This window comes from Anastrepha obliqua, chromosome 4 (genome assembly GCF_027943255.1).
Source record: "Anastrepha obliqua isolate idAnaObli1 chromosome 4, idAnaObli1_1.0, whole genome shotgun sequence".
Classification (NCBI taxonomy): Eukaryota; Metazoa; Arthropoda; class Insecta; order Diptera; family Tephritidae; genus Anastrepha; species Anastrepha obliqua.
The window spans coordinates 121,374,162-121,392,257 of record NC_072895.1 but is presented as its reverse complement, the minus strand read 5'-3'; the positions used below and the strand labels follow the sequence as shown (position 1 = coordinate 121,392,257).

The window sequence follows — 18,096 nt, the reverse complement described above, 5'->3', positions numbered from 1 at the left end:
TCTGCATTGCACCTTAAATCTACGTGTATTAAATTCACATATCGCCGAAAAGTAGACTATTTTTAATTCGATATTCCCATTCACTGCTTAAAGAGGAACGTATAGTTCATTTAACGAAGGTGTTCCTCTTATTGTACAAATTTAACAAGTTTTCATCCTCAGCTCCAAGCAATTGGAAGTAATTGGTGCTTTTGCTTTAACATACGAACTATTTAAAGTACTTAAAGCGCCCTTACATTGGTAGTGCCGTAACCCAGTTCACACACATTTGCAAATAATACAAAATAAATCGCACAAGCAGACAATTTTTATCTCGGCTTTAGCCGCTTTTCACTTTTCCCTATTAAACCAAACAAACACTGATATGCAGAGATAAATATATATATTTGTATATATTTAATATCCTCCAACATATGTAACAAATGTAGGTAGTGGTAAATAGGCAATGCACATGAATGGAAGCACGCAAGTGTAGAATGAGCACAGCATACAAATTGTGAGTATATAGAATTTATCTAGCGATTTTTGAAAGGTTAATAAAACATAAATATGTATGATTCTTTAAAATTGTGTGGCAATACATGGGGAAAAATTTTTTAAAAGCTTGGAATTCATGGGTAACAATAACATGGCATAAGATTTAAGGGGAATTGCAGCAGCATACGCCAACGACCTGTGTAAGCGCCCAAAAGTAGGCAAATAGGCCATACAAGCAACATAGCAACTGTATAGTGTACAATACATAGGCAGGCATAATAAGGCAAATATTTTTTTTTTTTTTAACGGGTATGTGCACATATCTTCACTTAAATGTCCGTATGCCATGTACATTAGGGGAGTAAACAAAAAGTCGATATCAAAATTGTTTTGTTGTATATTGAAAAAACAAACTCGTATTCTCTAATTTAGTTTACATCGCTAGATATTTAATGGTGCCGCAAAGTTCTTGTATTTTAAAGGGTGAAATGTAGCTTTCTTACAAATTTTATACAAAAACACTAAAAATTCATATTTTTCAATGTGTAAGCAATATTTCTCTTCGGTAGGGTACAAACTATAGAATTTTAATTATTATTTATTAAAAGTATTGTGTCATATTAACTATTTTTATATAGCTCCTAATCAAGCACGTAATTTACCCAACTTTTTATTTTCTATTTCCAGTTAGACAACTTTTCTATAAATCTAGCAAAACATAAAGTTCCATCATCTGCTTACCAAATGTGATAGGCCGGAATAATTATATTCAGAGGAAGATTTGGTAAAAACATTATAATAGCCTCAGTCATATCTTAACACGAAGTCGCATATCATATCTTAACTCATACTTTGTTGCGTTCGATGTTGACAATTTTCTTCCATACAAAGCAAATGTTCGGAAAACTGTCATATATCAATGCGATTTTTAAGATGCATTTCTAATGATAAATATTGTTAAAAATTTTTGTTTATTCTATACAATTTTGTTAGATTTAGTAAAAAATTTCATTCAGATTAAAACTTGAAATGCCATTTCTAATGATAACAAATTAATACAAAATTTTAAAAATGATAAATAAAACCAATTAATACAACATTTTAATGATAATTCTTTTTATTTCAATCTTTTTAATTCTATTAAATTTTGTCACAAAAATAATTTATATTCCAATAAAAAACATTACCTAGTTTTTTTATTTTCCATCAGATTAATATTGAAACTTTATTTCTAGTGGTAAACATCGCTTTCCCATTACAAATTTTGTTTGCAAGCGATGTTGACAATTTATGCAAAGCTCATTTTTGGAAAATTGTCATATTTCAATCCGATTTTTGAGAGATTTTGTAATTTTATTTCTAGTAATAAACATCGCTTTCCCATTAAAAAAATATTTTTATTTGAATTTCTTTTTTAATTATAATTTTTTTTGTTTTTTTTTTTATTTCATTAAATTTCGTAAAAAATAGTTTTTACCGCTTTTGCGGCACTATTAAATATCAGCCGATCTCAAATTAACAAAAATACCTGCCTTTCCTCTTCCAATATCGAGGACATTGTAACATTATAAATTTTCAATATTTCAGCTTGTTTTTGGCTACCCTATGTACGCAAAACTTTGCTACCGCTGAAAATATATGTTTGTGCATATTTATTGGCAAATAATTTGGTACGGCCTCTGGGTCGGCCGAGTTTCTGTTTTCGCTTGTGCGCCTTCACTGACATACTATCGCGAACGTGTGTGTGTAAGCAAGCTTACACTTCTGTATGCCTATCAATTGTGGACATCAAAATCAGCTAGGTAACATTGCCAAATAAAATAGCCCATGGAAATCAAATACTAATTTATTTTTGGTCCCAAATCGATTTCCTTTATGACAATTTTTATAGAAGCAAGCGCTAAGCTCAACGCGTGTACGCAATCATAAGCATAAGTCCACTTACGTTAGAACCGAATGACAGGTCTTTTGGTGGGCTCTTTCACAGCTGTACAGCAAATTTATGCGCTTGTTTTTTTAGGCCAAAATTTTAATGTTTTCCTGCCAATCTCGCCACAAGTTCATAGTGCTACAGGAGCTTCCCTTCATTTATTCCTTTTATTTGGCTGTCATACAACTTTATCAACTATTCGTTATTATTATTCTGGAATAAGTCCGATTTTCATTTATATTTCATTGCACTTATTTCCCTTTCTTTCTGTTGTGATGTTCTTATTTTATTTTCCTGTTAAACTCTTGCAATCCATCTGGAGATTCCGCTTCACTGCTTGAGTTTTTGTCGTAGTAATCGTATTGTTTCCGCTTCCTTCATATTATTATTCATATATGTATGTGCGTGTGTGTACATATTTTGAGTTACTATTCGTATATGCCTTGGCATAAAACGATTATTGTCGTTCGCGCAAGAATTCAATCATTTTACATATTTTGGCATCCGTAAGACTTTGCTGAACTCTCTGCACCGATGTATATTTATATGTGTAGCTGCGAGCTGAATGTTTTTTGTTTTATTTTGTTAGCTTTTCAGTATCTGATAAACGATTAGGTAAACAATTCTAGCCTCACTGCACTGCTAGCAAGGTGCAGAGGGCTAGCTACAAAGTGGATGTGAGTAGCATGCGTTAAAAGAAAATGTAATTTGATGATTAAAAAACTCTTATATGGATATGTAAAAATTAGATATATTAATATTATTTAAAAAACATCGCTCACCAAATGTCTAAAGATTTGCTCTAGTAAACTGTATTTCGTGTAAGAACAATTATTGACTGGCATCATTATTGTGGATGCATTAAATGTAGTCTAAATTTAGGGGCAGTTACTTGTTTAAGACAATATATCTTTGGAACTTAGCCAGTAGAAAAGAAATATTCCAAAACAATTTTTCTCAACATAACCCTTTACACCCTTTATACGGTATTTGACCGAGCTACTTCCCCTATTTGTGGGGTGTGTGTGTGTCTTGATGTTTTCCCACAAATGGAGGAACCTAGAGTTTTAAGCCAGCTCCGAACGGCAAATGGTTTTTATGAGGAGCTTTGTCATGGCAGAAACACACTCGGCGGTTTACCTTTACCGAGGGGTAACCGCTATTAGAAACACGTTTTCTATCATTTGATGTTTCATGCCAGAGGTTTTCGAAAACGGGCACTAAGCGTCGACAATAGGGCAACTTAATAGTGGATTTTTGCTACAGCCCAAATTTATCTTTGTCAGGTTGAGTGAAGAAAATTAATTGGTGAATAACCTAACCACACTCAGTGCAAAAAGATTGTTCAGAAATTTCTTGAGTATTATCTTCTAATTTTTCATTGCAAAATATTAAAAATCCAGCAACCTCCGGCGCCTCATAAAAAGCTGTTTTACGATGTACATCAGAACTTGCAGCAGAATCATCTGAAACGAAGAAACAAAAATGCATTTGCAAGATTCTCGAGTTATCACTGAGAAGTGGTAGAAGGCTTATAGGACCATAAGATTATACTTCATCGCCTGGCTTTACCGGTTTGAGCATCTTTTTAATTTCTGCCACTCTCCATTCAGCAGGGAAGATATTTCTATATTTTTTCTATTTCTAAATTTTTTTAGTTTTTTTTTAAGAGTATAGCTGAAATTTTCCATAACGCCTACATAGATTCTCTTCCTGAATTTTGGCACACATTACACACAGTTTTCGTACTCGATAACCTGCGCATTCATTTGAATGTCATAATGGCATTGTTTCTTATTGCTTTTGTTACCGTTATTGTAGCCTAGAGCGTACTTTTTTTAATAGGAAAATCAAATTGCTGAAAACACGCAAACATTTTTGCCTCGATTTTTCTAACGCCCCAGCTACCCTAACCACCGCCGCCGCATCACTCCACAGAGTAATCGCCTACTTACCGCACTTTGCTTAGCGGCACGTTCGTATGATGTCTTAAATGTTGCATTATCAAAGTATGATGTGTAAACGATAAAAAAATAACAACTACAAGCAACAAAAACACGCTTCCTGAGAAAGATAGAGACAAGAACGAGAAGCGTAAAGCGAAGAAAAAAATATAAATCCGCATTGCGATAATTTCACTTGGTTACTGAAAATTTTGGGTGTACAAGGTGGCGCAAAATTTATAATTTCTTTGCAAGTTTGGTTTTGAATAACGTTTTTACTAAATAAAAACAAATTATTTGGAGTGAAAGTTATCTTTGTATTGAACTTTACGCGCTCCATTGCTGGTCTTTTTGTATACTGCACTGGACAGCTTCACAAGTGTCAAATATGTGTGAGGCGACCCCATTTGCAAAAATTATAAATCTCCCGATATGGTGATTAATCTTGCGCCACCTAGTATACTTTAATATACATTTTATATGTATGTATATTAGTTTTTTTTTTCTCTTACTTAGCCACCTTTCTCACTTCCGAAATTTACAGCGCCCACCTCGCCTAACTTCCTGCAGTTGACATTTCGTCTGCCTAAAACGCTTGATCAACAACAACTTAATACGGAGGCATGCCGCATTAATGCACGCGCACCCTGTCAGAGGCTTTGGGTGTATGTGGAGTGTACAAAGTGTAAGTAGCTGTATAGTTGCTAATGTGTCAGCTATGTTAGCTGCCATTTTGTTAGCTAAATAATCGCTTCATTTCCGATTTAGATAAAAATGTGGGTACAAAATGAAGTTAGCAGCTTTTGGCGCGCATTATCAAAGGGGAAGTTACCCACCGAAGGACATCCAGCATGGTTGTCAAATGCTGGGTGTTCTTTGGTGGGACACATACCCATAAATAAATAGCTAACTGTTGTACTAGCGTGTGTGTGACAACACTACGTCTGCTGCTTTGCCCACCTACTTTCTTTCTTTATCGCAGGGACGTTACTCAAAAGATAGATCGCTGGGATTTATAAAATGTCACGTTATTAATTAGCGTAATTTGGCTTGCAACACTTTGACACTTCTTGTCTTTCTTGTGGCATACGCACATATGTGCGAGTATGTACAAGCCACGCGGCCCCTGTATGTATGTCTGTGCGTTGAAGGATGTGTCTTGCTAGCTAAATTTCCATGTAACCATTATGTGCATATGTGAAGCATGCAAATATCACGTTAGCGCATTAAATCACAGCGTTCTTGGTAAGTATAAATATGGCAAGGGCGTGCGCCTTAGATTGATATTAATGAAGCTTTAATTAGCTTTTATATGTTATGAGTGTTTGAGCAGAAATTTATGTTATTTGTTGACGACTTTGATAGGTAGGTAAAATAAATTCTACGCCGCAGTACCATCGGATGGGAAAAATAAATATTTTATATATATAATTGACGCGTACATACTTTGTTGGGTGTTTCGCCGAGCTGCTCTTCCAATTTGTAGTATGCGTCTTGCTATTGTCCACAAATCAAAAAGCCTACAGTTTTATTCCACCCTGGAGCATCTGATGGTTTTTTATGTGAAGCTTTTTCATGCCAGAAACGCACTCGGAAGTTTTCATTTTTAGTTCTTCTCTGTAGATTTAACAACCGTACTCGGAATTTATTTTCTATCAAAACAATGTATTTAAAAATCTACAGCTTTGACTTCAAATAACACAGTACATACTCGGTTTCTTGCACTTTTTCCTCTTCCCAAAATGGGAATGATCCACGAAAGGATGGAGATTTGCAACGATCGTGAAAATAAAGACTGTATCGTTGGAAGAGCTTAAGATCATACTAAAAATGCATATGAGGGATTCAAGAGTTGGAAAAGATAATGATGCAAGTTTAAGTCTCCATCTTCCATCTAAAGGATTTATTTGAAGGAATCATAAAGTCAAAATGACCAAATAAAAAAATTGAATTTCATCTTTATTCTAGCAAGCCTAGTATTTGGTGGGCAAATTTAAAATCAGTCAAGCTTTTGTTAAAATCTATCACTTAAGTAAGAATATAAGGGCAAACATAAATTGAGCTTCATCTTGAGCTAGAGCATAAAAATCAAGCTCAAAATCGAATCGAAATTTTATCCATGAGGCCTACTGTGTATCAAATATCTTACAAACTATATTATTACTAAAAGCCAATCTGGCTACTTACCTCAAATAAATTACAGAAGAAACGCGAAATTTCCTGCTTACACAGGTGACGCAAAATTAATCACCCGTTTTTGGTTTTGAATCGTTTTTTCACTAAATAAAGGAAAGTGATTGAGTGATGGAAATCTTTATTTTGCTCTTTACGTGCACTATTGCTTGTCTGTTTATATTCTCCAGCTGTACAGTTCTCAAAACAAATTGCAAAAATTATAATTATAAATCTTCCACTCGGATGATTAATTTTGCGCCTCCTTGTGCATATTTTGCTTACATTTTCTGCTAAATTAGTGAAAGTGCATAGCGAGTATTTTCTTATGAACCCCCTAAAATTATCAAAAAAAACATTGCGTGCATTCGTTCTATGGAGAAAATGCGCAACCCGTCAAAGGAAAAAATTACCGAAAATCATCGAAAATTTTGCGCCACTTCAAATTTTCATTTTATTTACTGAAATTTTATGGGCTGCGTTCCCAATATTTTTCTGTTTTTTTCTGATTAGGATTTCAAAATTTTGATGAAAATTGGTCGAATTTTTATAAATCTTGTATAAAATTTAAAATTTTTGTGGCCTCGCTAACATAGTGATATATATTTTTAATAGAAAATAAATGAAGTTAAAAAATAATACACAAATAATTTAAAACCTACCATATGGTGTTTGTTAACCGTTGCCTGCGTAAGGTCTATTCCATTCCAATACCATTCAATGCATTTTGCTTTGGCAAGCCACAAAGCCTATTGTTAAGGAAATTATCAGACGAAAATGGAACTAGCTTGGCCATGTATGTACATGCTTAATTACGCTGTCACCAGAACTGCAGTGGAATGGAGCACGCATACCATTTGCAGCAGGGGAAGACCGTATAAAATTTTAATAAGGATTTTTGAGGCTGAGATGGAAAAGACGAATAAAGCAAGGAGTGAAGTTAAAATAGCAGCTCAAAATTGGGGCCATTGTAAACAATTTGTTGAGGCCCTATGTTCGGCACAGGAATAAAACGAACGAATTTGCATAAGTATATGTGGTGCCTTCATAATATTTGCGGGAGGTGTGTGATCATACTAATCATACAATCGTACAATGTCCTATCCTATCATACAATATCCTATCTAGAACTAACTGAAGCTGATAAGAAGAGGAAGAGGTACATGTATTTTATTTTTCAAGAGAATCCCTTCCACCTATTTTTATGAAATGAAGCTACTAAGAAAATCAACCGTGATATTAAAAATACGTACATTTTTCTTCTTTTTCTCAAACTCTCGCTTTTTTCTTTCACCTTTGACCACTTTTGTGTTCATCAAATGATATACCTACAACTATATAGCCACGTATTTATGCAAATAGAATACTCTTATTCATTTATTCTTCCATTGCGTAAATCCATTACCTTAATGAGCGACTTCCAGCAGCTGATTGCAATTCAAATATGGGCAATTACACGTTCATTAAGTTCAAAGATGAGGCCATAATGAGCCAAAGCAAAAGAATAGCACGACATTGTGGCGCTAAACTGAAACTGGGAATGAAATATTCGTTTCGTAGGAAAGATGGAATTTTAAATGAAAAATGTTTGAAGTTGATAGCTATGATTTAAAAAAATTAGTTAATGAAGAATGTCAAATATATATATGTATGCATTGGTGCGTGACTACCATTCAGAATTCACAGAGAGAACGTAGGTTTGAATCTCGGTGAAACACCAAAATTAAGAAAAACATTTTTCTAATAGCGGTCGCCCCTCGGCAGGCAATGCCAAACCTCCGAGTGTATTTCTGCCATGAAAAAGCTCCTCATAAAAATATCTGCCGTTCGGAGTCGGCTTGAAACTGTAGGTCCCTCCATTTGTGAAGCAACATCAAGACGCACACCACAAATAGGAGGAGGAGCTCGGTCAAACACCCAAAAAGGATGTACGCGCCAATTAAATATATATGTATGTATAATATATTAGGGCGGGTCAATTTCAATGGCACAATTTTTTTCGGCATCGGGCCTACCAATTTTGGAATCTGCATGAAATTTAAAAAAAAAATACCCACCAGATTTGAAAAGAAGCTATTTACAATTAATGCGAAAATAGAGATGGCGAGAAAGTGAAAAAATACACCTAGTTCTCAAAGTAAAAAAGGTCGAATGCCAAAATATTTGTTTGTTTTAGGTTGTTAATTGTCAAAAAATTTATAATTAATATAGAAAAAAATTAAAAAAAAAAATTTAAATACCTTAGTAAATATTCATCTTCATGTGAACTTTGTAATAATTAAATACCTATAGCAACTTTAATAATTTTGGAAAGCTCGAAATTGACTTTAGAACTTTGCTCTACTGGAAATTTTTTCCTAAAATTTATGTAGCATCCAAAACCGCTGAGAAATCGTTTCATGCAATTTAACCCACCCTAATGCATGTTAATCAATCTCATTAACCTACATTCGCCTAAAGGCTTTCCTGATTAAACTATTTTTAAAAAATATACTCAAGGTGTTTTGACAAGAGGTCACTTCGTTTATTTGCTTCCAGGTATGATGGTTCTAGGACGCAAAATTTGGATCTGGTAAATGCGGTGCACCAATGCACTAAGAGCTCTGCTGCTTCTCGTTCTTGGACTAATAATATTCGCTGATTCGATTCTCTGCGCTGTCCAGTAGAAAGCGTGACGGCTAGTAGAAAGGGACTACTACAGCAGATTTATTGGTAAGCTTAGAAGTATTTTGGAACTTCTTCCTGATGTTTTCGCAATTAAGCCTTAGCTTGCCTGTTACCTCCCATAACCGTCCAGTAAATGCTTCCTTATTCATTCACCAATAGATTAGCACTTCAATTAAAAATCAATTAAAAAAACGCATCTAGAGTCGCACTTGGGAGCCACCTCTTAATAAAATACCTAACTTCACTTTAGAAATTTTTGCTTTTAGAGCCCAAAATGAGTTTTGTTAGTATTTTGTAAAATATTTAAATATAATTTAGAATAGCTTCAAGTGATTTTGTCATTACTCCAACAGCGATTTAACCAGTATGAAACTAGCAATCTGGCCTTCTTGTTTCAGTCCATTCAATTGATCAATTCTGGATACATTCGGCTTGGCAATCTGGCAACTTTGTTTAATTTTCCTTCACATAAATGCCTAAAATAGTTCATTCCATAGTTTATATGCAAAATTTACCTGATTAGCAAAGAAGGGTTAACCAATATTGAAGAAACCTAAAAGGCTGCTGGCATTGCCAGTATTACCTTCTAGTCCCTGGCTGCGTGAAATGGCTTAACTTGGCGTGACATGGATCCGTTTTGCGTGCTAAATTTCAAGTCAGCGACTGTTTGCCACAAGAGCTAATGGAATTAAAAAGTCATAAAAGTTAAGTACGAGTGCAGAAAATTTTTAATTTTTATCAAAGTAAATAAAAAGCAAAAAAATTTAAATAAAAAAAAGATACTTTCTGCTCCTTTTAGAAAGCAAACCCAATATAACGAGCCTTCAGCGGCACGTGTAATAGAGGAATACGCCCTTTAATGACCTTCATAATATTCGTCAAAATCCATTTCTTTTAAGAAATCCAAGGTGATAATGGGCTGAGTTAAGCGCCCTGACTTTGCCAAGCTAAGATACTTACTTCTCCTTTTTTATATAGTACCGCAGCAAATGCGATGATTTCTCTGAAAATGAGTCCCAGAGTGGGCAAGACTTATACTATAAGTCTATCCCCCGAACCTGTGCAGATGACCTCACCATCTCCAGTACCTGACGAGAATACCAGTGAGCTTCTCAGCTGATTCTTAAAGAGGCTTATAAGTTCTTTAGATCTTGTTATATGGACATTGTTGTCGTTGTATCTTGAGCTCCTTGTTGGTATGTTATCTTATCTCCAGAAAGGGCTCAGATCTTAGTCAGTTTAGTCAGCTAACTCGTTCCGGTTCACCTTTTTGTGGCACCGGGCTCATAAAAGCTGAATGCGAAAATATGGAACTCCAAAAGGTAAAGGCTGCAGTGCAGCCGGGCTTTTGCTTAGAATGATAATCTGATCTTTGTGGATGATTTTCTGCAATTTATCTAGGCACGCATACAGATGACATACATTTTCCCTTAGGAGATGCTCTTAAAACTACGTAACGCCACCGACAGCTTTGTTTTGGGGACAAATATCCCAGCGTCTATGCTTTCAGTTTTCTTCGAGCTGTCCGTGCAGTCCTATAAAGGTAGGGACTCCCTTTTAAAGGCAGTTGTACTCCAGTTCATTTGGTGTGCTTTCATGAATCTTTTTTCAAAACTGATTATTATTAATCATCCCTCACATCTAATTATCAGGGTGTACATTCTCTTCAGGATTTTCGGGCCATAGCCACAGGAATTTTCTTCTACACATTTGAGCTCCATGGGTGACTTTTATCTTTCTCTTATTTTAATAAAAGCAACTAGTATTTTCAACATGCCGATGAAACCTCTTTTTGGTTTCTTCCTAATAATAAAAAATATTTTTTTTGGCATATATTTCAAATTATACATTTTGCAACTAATGCAGTACTACTCCATCTTGGACTAGTTTGACTTCTTACACTAAATAGCAGTTCATGGGTTACAATACTTGCTGTATATTTTGGCTATCCACTGCAAAGCATACATCTTCATATTCGGGCAGTGTCAAAGGCCAAGGCAATTCAAGGATTTATTCAACCGCATCTAACTGATCAACTACGAAATAGATATTTTATGGTATTTTACGCCAACTTGAATATGAATGAATTGAACCTGAATGTATAGATCAACAAAATATTTATGAGATACAAATTCTCGCTTAGGCCTGTCACACCTTTAGCGCACAAGTTGTGATGTCCATTGAGCGACACAAAAAAATCAAGAAACAAACTAAATAGTAACGAGGAAGGAAGGGGAGAGGAAGCAAGAGATTTGCGGAAAACTGTAAATAATTACCACACAAAGTGCACGTAAAATAGGAAAAAAATAAAACTAAGAAAAAGTCATTGGCAATATTGCGCAACTTTCAACCAAAGTAAACATAATCCATCATTCTTATATGTATGCGTATTGAGCACTCAAAGCGATGGGTTTTGTATGTGTGTGCGTGGGTGTCCATGCCACGATATGCTACTAAGTTAGCTTAGGTGAAGCTAAATCGCCAAATTGATTCGCTCGTTGCCCACCGCAAAGCTGGAACTTGTTTCAGCAAATACAAATGAGGCAAGTACAGTTGTTGTAATGTATACAGTGAAAAAAACAAAGAGAACGAAAAGGGCATACGTACAGAAAGCTGATAAGCAGTTGTTTTACGGCATTAACCCAGGTCAGTTTTTACACCTTTTTGTTTTGCAAAAATTTGACCTGGCTTTTAGCCAAGTACTTAGATTTGAGCCCTAGCGTCTTTTAGACGCACGTGCGCATACCTGTCATTGGCGTAACAAATCGATTTGTTTGTACACTAAGTTAGTTTGACCCCACTTGGGTGTGTGGTTTTTGCGGCAAACGGACAAACTGTTAAAATTAATTTAACAGTTAAGGCTACACAAATAACTGTTTAACTAGCAAAATCAAGCAAAGTGTACAAGTGATGAAGCTGAAAACCTTGAGTTGGCCTAAGATGTTATGCGTTGCGCTTATCGACATTCCATTGACACTTTTGTTTTTCTGCTGTGTTTTCCTTTTTTTTTTAATTTCTTTTTTATGCATTTTTTTCCTTTTTATTTTAGTATTTTATGCTTAGAATATTCGCAATTTTTGCCATTTTGCGTTTTGTCTGTTTTATGCGTGCTTTTTTATCTTGTATTTCTACTCACTTTGCTTGTTTTCTGTTCCTGGCAATGAAATATTTCCAAGCGCCTGTCTTTATACACTTCAAATACTGACAGGAATGCCAATTTTACGCATCACTTAGTTGCAAATATTTTGAAGCAATGAAGTCGTTTTTTTCTTCTGTGCCGTTTTTTTTACTTTTTTTATGAATTTAAACCGTGCGCGTTACTGATAAAGTGATTTTCTGACGTGTTTGAAATCGTTCAACAGTGCCATGGATTGTGGCTTACTTTTATGCGTTCTGTGCTGAAAAAAAATTGGTTTAAGCAATATTTATTAAATTAATAAAAAAGCTTACAACTCCGTTCTTGTGCCATGGCTCGTTATATAATTATTTCAAATTGAATTCAATAGCTGTCAAACTTAGTTATGGCTATTTGCGACAAGCGCCAATTTTACTCAACAGGCTTTATTCGAGACCACCACCGACTTTGTGTGTACGAATTTTGCACTCTGACTTTGTTTGAAATGGAAAAAAATATTTTAAATTTTACAAAAGAAATTAAAATTATTAATATTTGTTTGTTCTTGCATGTTCTACAAGCTGAGGTCTAAGCGCCTTAGTTTTTGATGTGAAAGTTCACACAGTTCGGACTTAAAAACTTCCAGGAAGCCTTTATTCAAGTAACTATGCCGCAGATGGAATAACTGACTATTATTGTACATAGCTACTAGCTTCTCAAGTCTCAAATGCACTTTCTTCGTCGTACGGTATTTTGACTCGGTTTTCGCCAAAGTTTTTTTGCTTTCTTCCTCTAAAACCACTAACTGCGTACCATATATCTTATACTTTATCTTATGATATTTAATTTTAATATTAGGTGCGCAACTAAGTTCCCGCTGTTTGTCAAAGATGCCGCCAGCAGTGTGTGCTAGTCGATTCTAACATAACATAAACGTCATAAACCAAGCTTAGACATATGGTAAGCGCACTGCTTCGACACATTAGTGATTTTGTTTTGGTATCGTATACTTTTGGTTTTGTGAAAATGTCGGATTTTGTGTCGAATAATCGTCACTTGCGGGAAGTGTTGATTTTCCTCTTTCATTCGAAAAAAAACGGCGGTTGAAGCATATCAAGAGCTACAAAAAGTCTATGGAGATGCTGCTTTAAATGAAACAACGTGCCAAGATTGGTTCCGTCGCTTCAAAGTTGACGACTGTCCGCGTGAAGGAAGGCCAAAAACCATCGAAGGCGCTGAATTGAAGGCATTGCTCAATAGGATCCATGTCAAACGCAAGAAGAGATTTCTTCAACATTAGAAGTTACACACCAATCCATTTCCAAGCGATTGCATGCTTTGGGAATGATTCAGAAACAGGGGACTTGGGTTCCTTATGAATTAAAACCAAGGGATGTTGAACGTCGTATTTTCCCCTGTAAACAACTGCACCAGCGGAAGAAAAGGAAGGGTTTGTTTCATCGCTTCGTGACGGATGATGAAAATGGATTCACTACACCAATCTAAAGCACAGAAAGTCATGGAGACTGCCCGGTCATGCTTCTACGTCGTCGCCTCAGCCGAATATTCATGCTGCGAAAGTTATGCTATGTATTTGGTGGGACCAAGTTGGTGTTATTTATAATGAACTGTTGAAACCAAGCGAAACCATCATCGGCCGAGCACTGCGCGAGAAGCGGCCCCAATACGCGGAGAGGCATGAAAAAGTTTTTCTACAGCATGACAACGCTCGACCTGAGGTTGCCAAACCCGTTAAAACCTACCTGGAAACACTGAAAAGGGAAATCCTACCCCACCTGCCATATTCTCCAGATATTGCGTTGTCCGATTATCACTTGTTCCGATCGATGGCACATGCTCTAGCTGACCAGCAGTTCCATTCATTTGAAGATATCAAAAAATGGCTTGATCCGTGGATAGCATCAAAAGATGAACGCTTCGGCATACCAGAAAGATTGGAAAAAGTAATAGCCAGCGATGGGCAATACTTTCAATCATACACTTGTAACCATTTCTTTCAGAATAAAGTTGCATTTTCATCAAAAAAGCAGCAAGAACTTAGTTGCGCACCTAATAATTTAAGAACAAATATACAAATTTCCATCAAAATGTCACACTTTTCAATCAGAATCTTAAAAGAAATTTCGATTAAGCAGTTTTATAGCTCATAAAATTATAGACTAGAGAAGTGCAAGTATGAATTCGCTCAAAAATCGTTTCCGATTTTGACAATTCTTTTTCATCCGATGTTTTCCGAATTTTATTGCAAACTCGTACAACACACTTGTTCGAAATCCACCAATATGAAAGAAAATGTTCAATATCGTTTACAAGCAAAAATTATTTTTGATATTAAATTATATATGATTTTTTAAATTGTAATTGCAGGGCTCTTTGAAACGGCTATGCAAAAATAAAAAAAAATACTCAACTGTTTGCGGTGAACCTTTGTTATTTTACGAAATAGTATGTTTTTATGTTTATACAATTTGTTCAAAGCTGTTCTAGTTTATTGATCCCTTCCGAATAATAGGATTTGTCCAAGTCTGGAAAATAGGCATTCTTTTCTGCGATCACCTCCTCGTTTGAGTAAAATCTTTTTCTCGCCAGCCATTTCTTCAAATTGGGGAACAAATAACAGTCGAAGGGAGCCAAGTCTGGAGAATATAGGGATTGTGAAACGAGTTCGAACTCCATTTCCCGACAATTGCTGAGGCGCGAGCTGGTTCGTTGTTGTGATAGAAAATCACTTAACTTCCTCGATATAAACGTATATCAAACACAAATGAATGGATTAAGCTGGCTTAAACTTGGTGAATGTTCTTTCAAGAGATGTTACTAATTAAACATAACCTCGATATGCGCCAGTAGTGCCATCTTTCTGACTTAGCACGGACTTTTCAAATAACCCTCGTTAAAAAAGTGGCTACACGAAATGTTTTATGTCTATGTAAAACAAGCTAAAGCTTTTAAAAAATTAAAAATCAAAATATTATTTTAATATTTAGCGCCATCTGACGCTATACAAAAAAAATTATATCGAAAATAATTTCCTCGTATCAAGAAATTTCCAAGTGCATTCATACTACTTAAATAAATATTAATCTCTATATTAGCTTGATATTAATGAAAGATAATTTCTTGAGCTCGAAAATGGATTTAGAGCTATGCTTTAAGATGCTAATAGACCTTTTTTTCTAATAATTTCAATTTCTTATAAATTCTGATTAATTCTTATAGTTTTATGTGCTAGAAACGATGGCAAAAAAGAATTGGCATGTATAGATGAGTATTCGAAATTGTTTTACGATATTTGAAAGCTTTTGATTTTCTTCATTGACAATTTTAAAATAATAATTATTTTCGATCCCTGACTTCGAAGGATGCCATGCATATAATATTTTTAGAAGGGTACACTGGTGCGAGCTTCTGCATTGTGCAGATGGTTCTCTGTATGTACTAAACCTTTAGGATGGTTCAAATATAAGTAAAAACGTATTTTCTTTGCTGGGAATCAGAGTAAGTCTTTATAAACAGAAATCAGTTTTGAGGGAAAATTTTTATTTACTCTGTACCGCAGTAAGCTTTTTGGGGAGTCTCCGAGTGTACTCATTTATTTAACTTCATTCAACTTAAATAATATTTCTTTTACTGAATACTAATTTTATTTGTAAACTTTCTCTTTCTTCAGCTCAAATTGCCTGCATTTCAACTTTAAAGAGGCTGATGCAACCGTGGCGCTTTAATAGTAGAAGCCGCCAGCCAGGGTCTCAACACTTAAAATGTACAAACATATCAGTTATATGTATGAAAAAATTCAAGTGAAACTGTGTGCTAAAACATTTTCTATTCGTGCAACTATTTAGGGTATTTAGCTTTGAGAGCAAAACACTGATTATTTTAAAGCAATAAAATTTCGCACTTAAAATCACATTATTTTTATGTAAACATTTAATGAAAAGCGCTTGAAATTAATAGCAAATATTTACAAATAATTTAAATAGTTGTCATAAATCGGTGCTTACAAACTAATATTTAGGCCACTTATATTAGTTTTTGCGAACACACACACGGACACGTTTAAAAGCGCTCTATAAAAATTTGCATAAAACGCACACTTGCAAAAACTGCGTATTTTAGGTACCACACATACATATATACATTCACAGCACTTTAATACGCAAATCAAATAAATAATTACCAATAAAAATTACCGAAAAGCAATAAAATTGATCAATATTTGACTTTTATGATGCAAGCGGGCGGACAGGTGGTATACGCAACATTGAAATGTATCTGTGTGAAATTATTGAATTAGACAAAAATAGCAGGAATGCCGTTAAATAAATATGTATATAAATCCAAAAAAACACAAATAAAGCAAATATTTTTAAGCTCACTTCTCACTTAATTATTATTTGCCAAAATAAATGCCCAAAACTGGCGCCTATTAGAGTTTAATATTTTTTCAGCGTAGAAATGCGGCAAGGGAAAATAATGGAAATTATTATTTGAATTACCCGCAACGCTGAATGAACTGAAAGCGTTTTAAAGGCAATATGTTGCAGGCCATAAATTGTGCATGTGTGTATATTATATTTGTATACACAAAATGTTTGGCTGCATTTCAGGCTTTTAAAATGTAGCGTTTCCCACGGCTTTGATTTTAGCACATATTTCAGCGCGCGTCAAGTGCGGCTAAGTTTCCATTTAGTGATACTCAAACGCGGCACTCTACTATTACTAAATTTGAATATTAATGAGGAATACGAGCTTGAATTTTTAATATTGTTTAATATTTTACAAAAATAGATAGGAATTTAAATGAAATTTAAGCTAGGCATTTAGGAAAAATGCAGCGCTGAAAAAATGAAATGAAGGGGGAAAAATGAAAAGGGTTGAAAGCGAAATAAATATTTATTTTTTGAGCATTTAATAATTGTTTTGTGCATTGGTGTCACTACCAGTAAAAACGTTGTTTATAAAATACTTAAATTACTTAAACTTTCTGTTTTGGATTTTTTTTTTCAATACAATTTTTTTTATCTAATCATAGTTAAGTTCATAGAAATCAATTGCGATTTATCCATTGTTTATAAAGTAATTAGCATAATAAATCCGTTTACCGCATAGATAAGCTTTGCAGGCGTTATTTATTTATTTATTTTTTTTTTTTTTTTTGTTTAGTAGCCCATTTTAAAGCGCAAAAAGACTAAATAACAAGGTTCATTATCAATTTTCATTCATTAAGTATCATTTATCGCGTTGGTAGGCGTTGTGGCGTCAAGTAGGCTTTATTAATTTTTTTCTTTGTTTTTTTTTAATTTTCAGCTAAAAAACCAAAAATCAAAGTCTAAACTTTTCTGTTTTACGCTGCTAATAATAATTGAATATTACTCGTATATACTTTAATGATTTCACATATTTAAACAATTTTTTTCTAAAAAAATTCTCCACTCTATTAGCTGAATTTAAAGTTTAAAACTCAATTTGCTGCATTCGAATTTTTAATAAATTCAGCGCATAGTATACCCAGAAATAGCTTCATAATTTCCCAAGCCTTCATTTCGCAGGCTGCCATTATTAATATAGTACTTTCCTTTCGCCTACTACCAAGCGAAGTTACTGTCTGCGTCGGTGATAAAAGTAAACTGCGGGTCAAGCACAACAAATAAAGTGTCACTCGCAGAGCAACAAGAGTCACCGCAAGCCAACCATTAAAGGCAAACGGCAAAAAGCGAAAAACTTCACATGGCGGCTGAAGAGAACAAAAGTATTAAAATTCTAAAACA

At 34.5% G+C, this 18,096-nt stretch overlaps 1 long non-coding RNA gene across 2 annotated transcripts; it reads left to right on the top strand.

Moving 5' to 3' along the window:
- Positions 1-289: 289 nt before the first annotated feature.
- Positions 290-16,564, top strand: LOC129246127 (uncharacterized). 2 transcript variants are annotated; one of them, XR_008582443.1, is made up of 3 exons: positions 290-496; positions 9,061-9,234; positions 15,996-16,564. It is a non-coding gene; the product is annotated as an uncharacterized LOC129246127 (long non-coding RNA). The 2 variants fall into 2 exon arrangements; XR_008582442.1 differs by lacking the exon at positions 290-496 and adding an exon at positions 4,901-5,035.
- The last annotated feature ends 1,532 nt before the right edge of the window (positions 16,565-18,096 follow it).